Raw genomic sequence first — 12,753 nt, forward strand, 5'->3', positions numbered from 1 at the left:
CTCAGACTCAGTCAAAAACCTATGCTTGTGGTATATGCAAGTCCACGGATCACAAAACCTTGGATTGCAAGAAGATAAAAGACGCAACGTGCTACCGTTGCAATGAAAAGGGGCACATTAAGACCAACTGCCCTAAATACAACAAGAAGCCTGAAGAGGCCAAGAAGACCAATGCGAGAGTCTTCAGAATGGACGCGAAGGAGGCTGTGCAAGACGAAAATGTCATAACAGGTACTTTCCTTGTAAACGATGTCTTTGCAAGAGTACTTTTTGATTCAGGCGCAGATAAGTCTTTCGTAGATAACAAATTTTGTAAATTGTTGAATTTACCTGTCAAAACCCTAAGCGTAAACTATGAGGTAGAGTTAGCTGATGGTACCATAGAAACCGTCTCAACTGTGTTAGAGGGATGTTTTATATCCATTAAGAACCATTCTTTTCCTCTGACTCTACTTCCCTTTAAGTTGGCCGGTTTGACATAGTTTTGGGTATGGACTGGTTATCTCACAACCAAGCCCAAATCGTTTGCAACAAGAAACAAGTGGTGATACGGACCCCGTCGGGTGAATCACTTACCGTTCGGGGAGACACCCAGTATGGACTTCCTAAGCAAGTGACTATGCTCAAGGCTTCAAAATGTTTAAAGATGGGTTGTGTCATCTACATGGCACAAGTGATTATTGATGAGCCTAAACCAAAGATAGGAGACATCCCTGTTATTTCTGAATTCCCAGAAGTTTTTCCGGAAGAACTACCTGGTTTGCCACCAGATAGGCAAGTGGAATTCAGGATTGATATCATCCCCGGAACGGCACCAGTTGCCAGGGCACCTTATAGGTTGGCGCCCACCGAGATGAAAGAGTTGAGGACACAACTAGACGAATTGTTAGCCAAAGGTTTCATCAGACCTAGTTCGTTTCCTTGGGGAGCACTAGTTCTGTTCGTAAAGAAGAAGGATGGGTCGATGCGTCTATGCATCGACTATGGTGAGCTTAATAAGGTCATGATCAAGAACAGATATCCTTTGCCAGGATCGACGATCTATTCGATCAATTACAAGGGGCAAGCTTGTAACACTCGAAATTTTCTTAAATCGTTATAATATTTATTAAGGTTTAGTATAATTTAAGTTGGATGTTTAAAATAAGTTAAAATGAAATACTTTGATTTTTTTTAAACAAGTTAGTTAGTGTTCTACGCATTCATTATCACCAACCATGAATATGGTATATATTTTAAAATACAGTGAGTTATTTAAATTTTATAAAACGGTTATTTTTTATAATCTTGTTAAAGCCATTTATGTGTGTAATATATATATATATATATACATATATATATATATATGTGTGTGTGTATGTGTAGGTAACTAGTAAATCTATCTGGTTACAAAGAAATAAATATCATAATTTTGTCCTAAATCTTTGTGCAAGACTAAGTTAAAAAGAAAAAAAAAACCCATCTCAACTCTATTCTCTTTCTCAATATACGGACATACACACATACCAAACAATACACTATGTATGCACCATGCTTTAACATCATTTCTTTTTGAATCAAACTATTTGATAAACAAATGAGGAAAAGCAAAATCAATCCAGTAGGTGTGGATGGTATGAAACCTAAGATATATATGTTTTGACTTTTGTGAAAGTTTAGCACATGTGTAGGATGAATTAAATCATAAACCTATTACCTACCTACCATTTACCTTACTTCCTTTCTTTTCTTTTTCTTTGGACATAACCATCACAATCAAACTTTAATTTTGATTGTCATACACTCAATTACACATTACCCTATTATTATATTGAGGAGCACATGGTGTAGAACAACCCATTTCTGATTTCTTATAAAGAGACCAATATGATTTTATTATCAAACCACACTAAAATACACATACACCCAAAAGTCTAATCTAAGTTCAAGAGTTCAAGTTCGAAGTTCAGTGCTTTCAAAATCCATCTCTTTGCTTGAATCAAGTGAGTGTCTATAATTCAAAATTTTATTTTTTTTTCCTCTCTTATATCTTCATATGTTACAGGATAAGATTATATGTAAATCTTCACCCATGTGGGTGGGTGTTTGTCTAAAGTATGAAAAGTATGATGCTAACATAATATAAAACTTAGTTATCTTGAAATACTTTGTGGTATTTTATTGTTTCTTTTTAAAGAGTTCAATGACTTAATGTTGGTGTTTATGTATTTTCATATGTTCGTTTGCTTATATAGTATAAAAACTAAGCCTAAATATAATTCATGTTTTATTCCATAAAGGCATAGGTATGTATACAAATGTTGATTTTTGAACTCTACGTAGGATCTTGAACTTCCATATATTTATGCATATGTATATGCATGAGATTTACTTTAAGGGTTACTATAATATTCTCCATGTTCTTTTTATACATACAGATAGTCATACTTATGGTTTTTAAACTTTTCTTCAAGTATCAAAACCAAGATTTATATAAAGATTATGTAATAGATTTGGATATTATGTAATTATATTATTAAGTGTGTAAAAATGTAGATTTGTGACCCAAAAATGATTCAGGGGGAATTTACATATTTTATAAGTTTCATAAGATAGCAAAAAAAAAAATAATAATAAATAAATAATACTTATGTTAAGTGTCTTTAGTTATCCTACGTATGTATTATCTCAAAACCTTACAAAAATTGTGTATAGTAAATAAAGATCTAAATTTCTATGTTTATTATTCTAAAAAGCTATATGCAAAGACGATAAGGAAGGTTAAAAGCTATATTTGTGCTTATATGATATTTTTAGTCACTAAATAATTTATGGTGAGTGTAACCCGGAAGCATATGTTAACAAAGTGTGTCAAACAATTTTAATTTGGGGTCGCCAGGAAAATTTAACGAAAGCTTTACATCTAAATAAATTATATAATACTAATATTGTAAATACGGGATTTAGGTTCGCATAAGTTTTGAGGACGACCCAATTTGTGGATTCTCTTTTGCTTGCTAAACTAAGGTACGGATTCCCATTTCTGACATCATAGTATTTTTATCCTATCCGTCACTTTGCAGTGCGGATTTTTGTGTGTCCCTGTTAGCCGTTTGATATGTGATGCGAACCAGTCTGGTATTGTTTGTATGATTATTAGAGTAATGTAGCATGCCATACCTTAGACTTGTACTCATGGTCGCATGTTCCTATTAGTATTATTTTCAGTTGATTGTAAACTATTTACATGGCCTTAGTTTTTGTACTCTGTCACCCGAGCGTCTGGCTTGCCGTTTGGGCGTCAACGGCATGGCACTTATCGTGACAGTGCGTAATAAAAGTTCACGGCGTCTCTAGTTTGTGCTCGTGTAGCGCCTTGGCCCCTAGAGGCGTATAGATCGATCTTAGTTCCGAGTTTGAGTTTGTAGTGTGGAGATGGAATAATGAGTGAACGCCACACTCACCATCTCATAGGTACATGGACTAGCTAGCTGTGTACCAGTCTGTTTTTGGCTCTGGGTGCTTCGTTATTACATGACTTATTGTTGTGACATTCAAGGTCACCTAATTAGTATATGCACTTGGTACGTTTGTGATATGATATGATCCGTCCGCTATCGCGCTGAAGGTGTAAGGTCCCAAAAACCTCATAAAAAGGATGTGAGACCATACCACCAACTGACCTTTCAACCTTTTTAACCTTGCGCGGCCGCGCATTAGTCTTACAAAAGGAAGAAAGAAACCAACAAGCAATAGTCGCGCGCCCAAAGGGAAGCTTAAACCCTTGCGCCGCTTTCCTTTTAACAAAGGGCTAAAACCCTGAGATCAATATGTCCGCCCAAATATCCAAACTTGGATATTATTTTACCCAGACTTGGGATCTATTCAACTGTGTGCACACCGTAAGGTGTCACACTAGATTACAGCAGTAACCTTCTAGAAGAAATATGATCGTGCATCACCCAGACGGTTGTAACCGTCTGGACACGTGTCATCATCACAAACATTCCTGAAATCACCACGATAGCATGTAATTGGAGAATGATCTCCACTCAAACCACTTTCCACGTGGCAATTCCCCAACCGTAGATCAAGTCGTGATCCGTGTGCATTCACATCAGGATCAAAACAGTGTAACGAAGATCAAAAGGACGTAACGGAAGGAAAAATAACCGCTACGGCGTCAGCATCTTCCGTTATCTTTTCAATAACAGATTTTCCCTCCCAAAACTCCCGGTTATAAATAGGAGAACTCTTCAGGTATGAACTCAGATCACATTTCACTACTCAAACACTTTTATCTTCTCCGTTACAAATACTTATTCTCACACCGGAGTCGAGTCAATGAGAGAACCCTCTTCTCCCCTTGATGAGGCTAACGGTGCTCTGTTTTGCAGAAATCACCGGAGAAAGAACTTGGCTGCAACTGAATCAATTGAGAGAGAACTAACCTTTTATGCGGATTCAAACCCCCTAGATATCTCGGTTCCGACCATTTATCTAGTGTTTCTTCATTGGTGCCCACCGTTTTCTCAGTTTTTCTAGTTTTTATCTCGTTTCGATTCAGTTCATCTCATTTTTCTGCCTTTGCACATGGCAGAAAATTCATTTCCTCACCGACAACCTGGTCCTCGACTAAACGTCGGAAACAAATTCCAAATAGCAGGATCCCCAAAACATGGGGTTAGCAAGTACCAAATTGCTTTGAACGCAATCCCCAGATCTGATTCCCCAAACATCAGATCTGGAGAAGGAGTCAACACTACAGAATTGGACCTAGTAACCCCACCTTGGGGAAACATCCAATCCAACCAGTACAAAGATAACAGTCATCAGAAACAAATACACATGGTTCAAGGAGGACCATCACGAAGATCAAGCAAGCGAAGCTATGATCAACACTGGAGAGAACAGAAAGTCGTGTTCCCTGTTGTTCCTGGGGGCCCTCAGGAAGAACGACCAGTGATTATCACTGGTATTTTTGGTCATTACCGGACGGACTATATGTTCATAGATCCAGGAAGTTCGATGGACATCATCTATGAACAGTGCTTTAAACAGCTAGATCCGGAAGATAAAGCACGTTTAGAACCGGTTGATTTTCCCCTCACCGGATTCTGTAATGAATTTGTTTTCCCGTTAGGGCAAATTGCTTTCCCAGTAACCTTATCAGATGGCAGACACTCACGAACAGTTACAGTAAATTTCATGGTCATGCCAGCAACATCACGACATGACATTTTGCTCGGGAGAAGATCACAAAGAGAATTCAGCATGATCACTTCCATTCCACATGCAGCTTGTGGATTTCTGACAGAAACCGGAGTTGTAATTCTCTATTCAAGCAAGGAAGTCATGTCCGTCGACGACGAACCTCCAGCAAAGGCAGTCAAAGCTTCAGCACCAAACGAACCAGAAAAATGGGTTCTGAACGATGAGTACCCAGAGCAAACCATTCTGCTAGGACACGCCATGTCACCAACAATACGTGTACAGCTGAAAAGGTTGTTGTCTAACAACAAAGATATATTTGCCTGGTGTCCAGCAGACATGACTGGAGTTCCACGCGATATCGCGCAACATTGCTTAAACATCAAACCATCAGTAGATCCGGTTGTTCAGGGAAGGCGCAGTTTCAGCGAAGAAAAAGCAAAAGCGATGGACGAGCAAGTAACAGAGTTGCTCAACGCGGGAATCTTGCGCAAAGTAAAATACCATACATGGGTTGCCAATTCAGTCATGGTACAAAAACATAACGGCGGGTGGAGAATGTGTGTCGACTTCAAAGACCTCAACAAAGCGTGCCCCAGAGACTGCTATGCGCTCCCAGAGATAGACAAGAAAGTAGATTCTTTAGCATCATTCAGGTGGAAATGCTTTCTCGACTGCTATAAGGGTTATCACCAGGTCCATATGAAAGAAGAAGACGAAGAAAAAACTGCATTCCGCACAGACAAAGGCATCTACTGCTACACAAAAATGCCGTTTGGGTTGCGCAACGCAGGCGCAACGTATCAACGCTTAATGGACACAATTTTCAGCGAGGATATTGGCAAAACTGTCGAAGTATACATGGATGACCTCGTCATCATGAGCCATGAGGAGGAGACAATGCTCAACAATATCCAGCGCACGTTCGATTCATTACGAAGCGTAAACTTAAAATTGAACCCGACAAAGTGCTCCTTCGGCATGGAAGAAGGAAAGTTTTTGGGTTTCATAGTCACAAAAGACGATTTTAAGGTTAATCCAGAGAAGGTGCAGACCATTCAGCTAATGCCATCACCGGCAACAATCAAGGAAATGCAAAGACTCGCCGGACGATTAGCAGCTCTGAATAGATTTTTGGCCAACCATGCGGCAAAATCTTATCCATTTATCAGTACGCTGCGAAACTGCGGAACAAAAACTCCCTTTCAATGGACACCTGAAGCGGAAGCAGCATTCAAGCAAATGAAAGAGTATTTAATCCAATTACCAACGCTGACTGCGCCAAAAGAAAAAGAACCATTAATCTTATATCTGTCAGCCGCGGAGGTAGCAGTAGGCGCAGTACTAATGGTAGAACGGGAAAATATCCAGACTCCAATCTACTACATCAGCAAAATGCTCACCGGCCCTGAAACTCGTTACTCAATGATAGAAAAACTAGTTCTAGCACTAGTACACGCATCCAGGCGTTTGCGTAGGTATTTTTCAGGCCATATCATCACAGTACTGACAAATTATCATTTGGGCCAAATCTTGTCAAAACCCGACATAGCGGGGAGATTAGCTAAATGGGCCATCGAGCTAGGAGGCTACAACATTTTTTACAAAACAAGACCTGCAATCAAAGGGCAGGTTCTAGCAGACTTCGCCACCGAAGTTCCCATTGATAAAGTACAAGAACGGAGGCTGGATTTAGATCTTCTGGAAGAACGGCGCGAGAACGCGGCCATAGCAGAAGCAAGGTACAAATCCAAGCTAGAAAAATACTACAACGCGCGTGTGCGCATTTGCACCTTTGTCCCCGGAGATTTTGTCTTGCGCGACAATGAGGCTTCAAACGCCGAAAAACCCGGCAAATTAGCGCCAAGGTGGGAAGGACCGTATGTTATTAACGAAGTCTTAGGCAAAGGAGCATATACCCTAAAAAGGGTCGATGGGACTCCAGTTCCCCGCACCTGGAACGCGAACAGTTGCGCAGGTGTTACATGTGAACCAAGCCTACAAAGCGGAAAGAACATACAGGCAATGTATTTCCTTATCTTATCTTGTATCACGAGTCGTGCGCTCTTATCAATACAAATATCACTTTTACTTACGTCACTGTTTATTACAAATTGCATGAAATTTCTTTGGTTCGCGCGAAAACGATATGGTCAAACATTGTACACCTCATGAACAGTCTCAAAACAGGCAAGCTGTTGACAAACGTTCACACATGAGCACAATACCATTCCTCATTCGCCTTACCTATTCAAAAATTATACACATGCAACATATTGTAATCCACATATATACGAATCATAGCAATGATCTTCAAAAAAGTATATCATAATATACATCATCAAAAGAAAAAGTGTAACATGAACACTTAACAAGATCATAACAATGATCTTCAAAAAATCCTGTCCAGTACCCAAAACTTACAACAAAAAAAGCGTTAACAAAAGACAGAGACAAGCCCCAGGCTTGAATATTTAATCAGCACCAGAACCATCATCAACAGTGGACACCTGCATATTCCGACGAATCCTTCGACGTCGGTACACCAACCGACATCCCCCCCCCCTGAAGCATCGGAAACCGGGTCGTCAACCCATCAACATCCAATACGATACCAACACCAGCAGTAACGTTAGTGAAATGAGGGACCTTGCAGTCAGAATCAGCGATTGCAGGGGCAGCAGGCTCGATCAAATTCTTCACTGGTGCAATGCTGAGAGGTGGTGAACGAGAAAGAAGAACGAGACCTTCGGCAGCATCGTACACTCTAAGAGCATCTAGCAGGAGACGAGTGCGGTAAGAACGTTTCATCTTCTTTGACAAAAATCAATTAAGAAGAATCAAGTGTTTCAAACGTACATATATATAAAGAGAACTCAAAACTTCGAGAAAAGAGAAATCCATCATTAACTGTCAGAACTGTCACATCCAAACGGCGCTACAGGAACTTGGGTGACTTCTTCATTAATGAAGCCTGACAAAGCGCCATTACAAATATCAAGGCCAATGAGGAAAATACCCACTCTTACTGACAGGTGACGTCATTACCTAACAGAGCATGATTACAGTCCACATTTTTTCTTTTTTTTTTTTTAAAAAAAGAAGAAGAAAATATATATCATTACAAAATTCAATCTTCTAACAAAAGATTTCTCATTTTTCCGCGCCCAAAAAGACATTTCTCTCTCCTAAGTCCAGTGCTCCACTTATTCGCATAAGTACAACACTAGACTGGGGGGACTTGAAGGGGTAAGGTCCCAAAAACCTCATAAAAAGGATGTGAGACCATACCACCAACTGACCTTTCAACCTTTTTAACCTTGCGCGGCCGCGCATTAGTCTTACAAAAGGAAGAAAGAAACCAACAAGCAATAGTCGCGCGCCCAAAGGGAAGCTTAAACCCTTGCGCCGCTTTCCTTTTAACAAAGGGCTAAAACCCTGAGATCAATATGTCCGCCCAAATATCCAAACTTGGATATTATTTTACCCAGACTTGGGATCTATTCAGCTGTGTGCACACCGTAAGGTGTCACACTAGATTACAGCAGTAACCTTCTAGAAGAAATATGATCGTGCATCACCCAGACGGTTGTAACCGTCTGGACACGTGTCATCATCACAAACATTCCTGAAATCACCACGATAGCATGTAATTGGAGAATGATCTCCACTCAAACCACTTTCCACGTGGCAATTCCCCAACCGTAGATCAAGTCGTGATCCGTGTGCATTCACATCAGGATCAAAACAGTGTAACGAAGATCAAAAGGACGTAACGGAAGGAAAAATAACCGCTACGGCGTCAGCATCTTCCGTTATCTTTTCAATAACAGATTTTCCCTCCCAAAACTCCCGGTTATAAATAGGAGAACTCTTCAGGTATGAACTCAGATCACATTTCACTACTCAAACACTTTTATCTTCTCTGTTACAAATACTTATTCTCACACCGGAGTCAGGTCAAGGAGAGAACCCTCTTCTCCCCTTGACGAGGTTAACGGTGCTCTGTTTTGCAGAAATCACCGGAGAAAGAACTTGGCTGCAACTGAATCAATTGAGAGAGAACTAACCTTTTATGCGGATTCAAACCCCTAGATATCTCGGTTCCGACCATTTATCTAGTGTTTCTTCACGCGCCAATTATACTTTAGACGCATATTTCTAATTTGGTTCAACATCTACTTCAGTTTAATTTCTGTACCGTATTTGATTCGTTATTTCAATTTCGTTTCGTGTTTCTTTCTTTTCGTCCATCTTTACTTGTACTATTGTTCTTTTCGTTACTGAGCAATTCTTTGGCTCAGCCGTAGTTTTTCTTTTTGTGTTTTTCTTGTCTTGTTTACAGGTAATCAGGGATAATATGGGGAATCAGTAATGAGAGACTAATGGATGTTCAAGAGTATTTAAAGACTCTTTAATTTTGTTAAATCATGTACTTTTAAATGAACTTAAGACTTAGGGTATTTTTGAGACGTGTATGTCACCTTGAATCCTTTCTTATATTAAGTGGATGTGTTTTGGTTATGGTATTCGTAATAGTGACGCTCCGACCTGCCCCGGGTTGGGGTGTTACAGTTATGGTATCAGAGCCAAGGCTCCTTCCTGTAGAAAACTTAAACCTGAATAACAAAACACGTGAGGTAATGGGTAGACATCGGGTTAGGATTCCTCTTTGCCATTTTTCCGCTTAATGTAAAATCTCAATGCTCATTTGAAAGTCTTCTTTTCAGATAGCTCCTAAAAGACGTGTGAACACTCGTCGTAGTGGGACTAATACCTCAGACGACACTCCTCTTGAGGCTCTAGTTGCTAACGCCATCAATGCAGCTATTGCGGGTTTAGTTCCTAACTTATTACAGCAGTTACAACAAATGAATCATGGAGATAACCATAATGGACCACTACCAGGAGGTAACCACAACGGACCACCACCAGGAGGTAACCATAACGGACCACCACCAGGAGGTAACCACGACAGGCCACCTCTCGGAAATAATGTTAACCCTCCTGTTAGCATCCATCAATGGCTTGCACACTTCCAAAAACAAAAGCCAAAATCATTTAGTACTGCTACTACACCAGTTGAGGCGGAAAACTGGATCGCTCATATCGAGAAATTGTTTGAAGTGTTGGGCGTTGATGATGTGTTCAAAGTCAAGCTTGCTACTTACAAATTGGAGGACGATGCTCATAGGTGGTGGAAGATTTTGAAAAGTTCTCATGGAGGAGATAATTACGCAGCTACACTCTCATGGGATGAGTTTCGCTCATTATTTTATCAGCAGTATTTCACCGATGCTGATCGTAGTGAATATCTGAGAGAATATTCATCCATCATGCAGAGAAATGATGAGCCTATCATGGAATTTAAGAACCGTTTCTGTCGCTTGGTTAGTTTTCTAGGCCCCGCCGCTGGCACGATAGAGCAGCAGACAAACACTTTCAAGTGGGCTATATGTGACCGGGATAGGAAGTTTATCCTGAATCTTCGTTTCAATGACATTAATGAGATTGTTAACGCGGTTAAGAACTTGGATAACGATAAGAAGCATCGTCAAAAGGCATTTGATGATAACCGCAAACGCCCAAGGGAAAATAATCAGGATCACTCTTCTTTTCGCGCTGGAAACGATCAGTCCTTAGCACCCCGAGACCGTAAACATCGTTCTGATAAGAATTTCAACAATCAGTCACGAAATGGGGGGAATCGAAATCAAAATCATAAGCCTGCACAGAACCAGACACAACAAAATCAGGCCCCCAGTAGAGCACAACCACTGAATCAACAAAACCCACAACCGAATCGTGATCCTCCTTGCGCTACTTGCGGAAAACCTCACAAAGGTATTTGTCGCCGAGCTGAAGGCCTTTGTTTCAAATGTGGAGATGCAGGACACATGATTAAAGCTTGCCCTCAGCTTGCCCCTAAAGCCAATACTGGGGGTAATGCTAGACCTGCTGTGGGAGGACGTGTGTTCGCGTTGACAGCTGATGACGCAGCAAATGCCCCAGGTACGGTTTCCGGTTATTTACGCATTGGTGAACGTGAAATTTATGCCTTGTTTGATACTGGTGCGACACATTCTGTGGTATCGCTCTTAATTGCTAAGCACTTGATGATTATGCCTACTACTTTAGAGTATCCTTTAGTGATATCTACTCCCTTAAGAAATTCTACTATCATCTCTCATGTTTATCGAGATTGTCCGATCCAAATCGCGTCCATTATTCGTCCCGCAAATTTGTATCCCATTCAGATGAATGAATTCGATGTTATTCTTGGCATGGACTGGCTCTCTCGGCATAATGTCTCGATTGAATGTCAGACTCGCCGCATTCTTTTTGGAAATCCTCAACGTCCGGAATTCATTTATCAAGAGACTCAACCTCGTAAGCCATTGAAAATAATCTCTGCATTTAAGGCCCAAAAGTTTGTTTCACACGGGTGTGTAGCATTCCTGGCTTCGATAAAAGCTACATCGTCGAATGAGCCCAACATCTCCGATTATCCAATTGTCCGAGAGTTTCCGGATGTGTTTCCTGAAGAGCTGCCTGGACTCCCACCAGATCGCGAAGTGGAGTTCACTATTGATCTGATTCCTGGTGCCAAACCATTTTCTAAAGCACCGTACCGCATGGCGCCTCTAGAGCTCAAGGAGCTCAAAGAGCAGTTGCAAGAGTTGTTGGAACTTGGTTTTATTAGACCAAGTGTCTCGCCTTGGGGCGCACCGGTCTTGTTCGTGAAAAAGAAGGATGGTTCTATGAGACTTTGTATTGACTATCGAGAGTTGAACAAAATCACCATTCGGAATCGATATCCGCTACCTCGCATCGATGATCTGTTTGATCAACTTCAGGGTGCTAAATGTTTTTCTAAGATCGATCTAAGGTCTGGGTATCACCAGCTGAAGATCAAAGATTCAGACATTCCTAAATCAGCTTTCCGCACTCGGTATGGTCATTATGAGTTTTTGGTTATGCCATTCGGATTAACCAATGCTCCAGCTATTTTCATGGACCTAATGAATCGAGTCTTTCACGAGTTTCTCGATAAATTTGTCATAGTCTTCATCGACGATATTTTGGTCTATTCTAAGAGCAAGGAAGAACATGAGTACCATCTTCGTACCGTACTTGAAATTTTACGACAGAAGAAGCTTTATGCAAAATTTTCGAAGTGCGAGTTCTGGTTAGACCAAGTAGCTTTCCTTGGTCATGTGGTTTCCGCTGAAGGTATTTCAATGGATCCTGCTAAGGTGGAAGCAATCACTAAATGGCCTACACCTACCTCAGTCACCGAGGTTCGCAGTTTTCTTGGCCTCGCTGGATATTATCGAAGATTTGTCGAAGGATTTTCAACCATCGCCTTACCTCTAACCCAACTTCTAAGGAAAGGGGTCAAGTACGCTTGGAATGATGATAGAGAGAAAAGTTTTCAGGAGTTGAAGAAAAGGTTAGTGTCTGCCTCGATTCTCACACTTCCATCAGGAACAGGTGGATATCAGATTTATAGTGATGCTTCGAAGAAGGGACTCGGGTGTGTTTTGATGCAACATAATAAGG

At 40.6% G+C, this 12,753-nt stretch overlaps 1 long non-coding RNA gene across 1 annotated transcript; it reads left to right on the top strand.

Moving 5' to 3' along the window:
• The first annotated feature begins 1,770 nt into the window (after positions 1–1,770).
• Positions 1,771–9,718, top strand: LOC118479825. Its single transcript, XR_004860989.1, has 3 exons — positions 1,771–1,982; positions 2,947–3,006; positions 9,536–9,718. It is a non-coding gene; the product is annotated as an uncharacterized LOC118479825 (long non-coding RNA).
• Positions 9,719–12,753: the final 3,035 nt, after the last annotated feature.

Source organism: Helianthus annuus, chromosome 6, assembly GCF_002127325.2.
Source record: "Helianthus annuus cultivar XRQ/B chromosome 6, HanXRQr2.0-SUNRISE, whole genome shotgun sequence".
NCBI classification, from domain to species: Eukaryota; Viridiplantae; Streptophyta; class Magnoliopsida; order Asterales; family Asteraceae; genus Helianthus; species Helianthus annuus.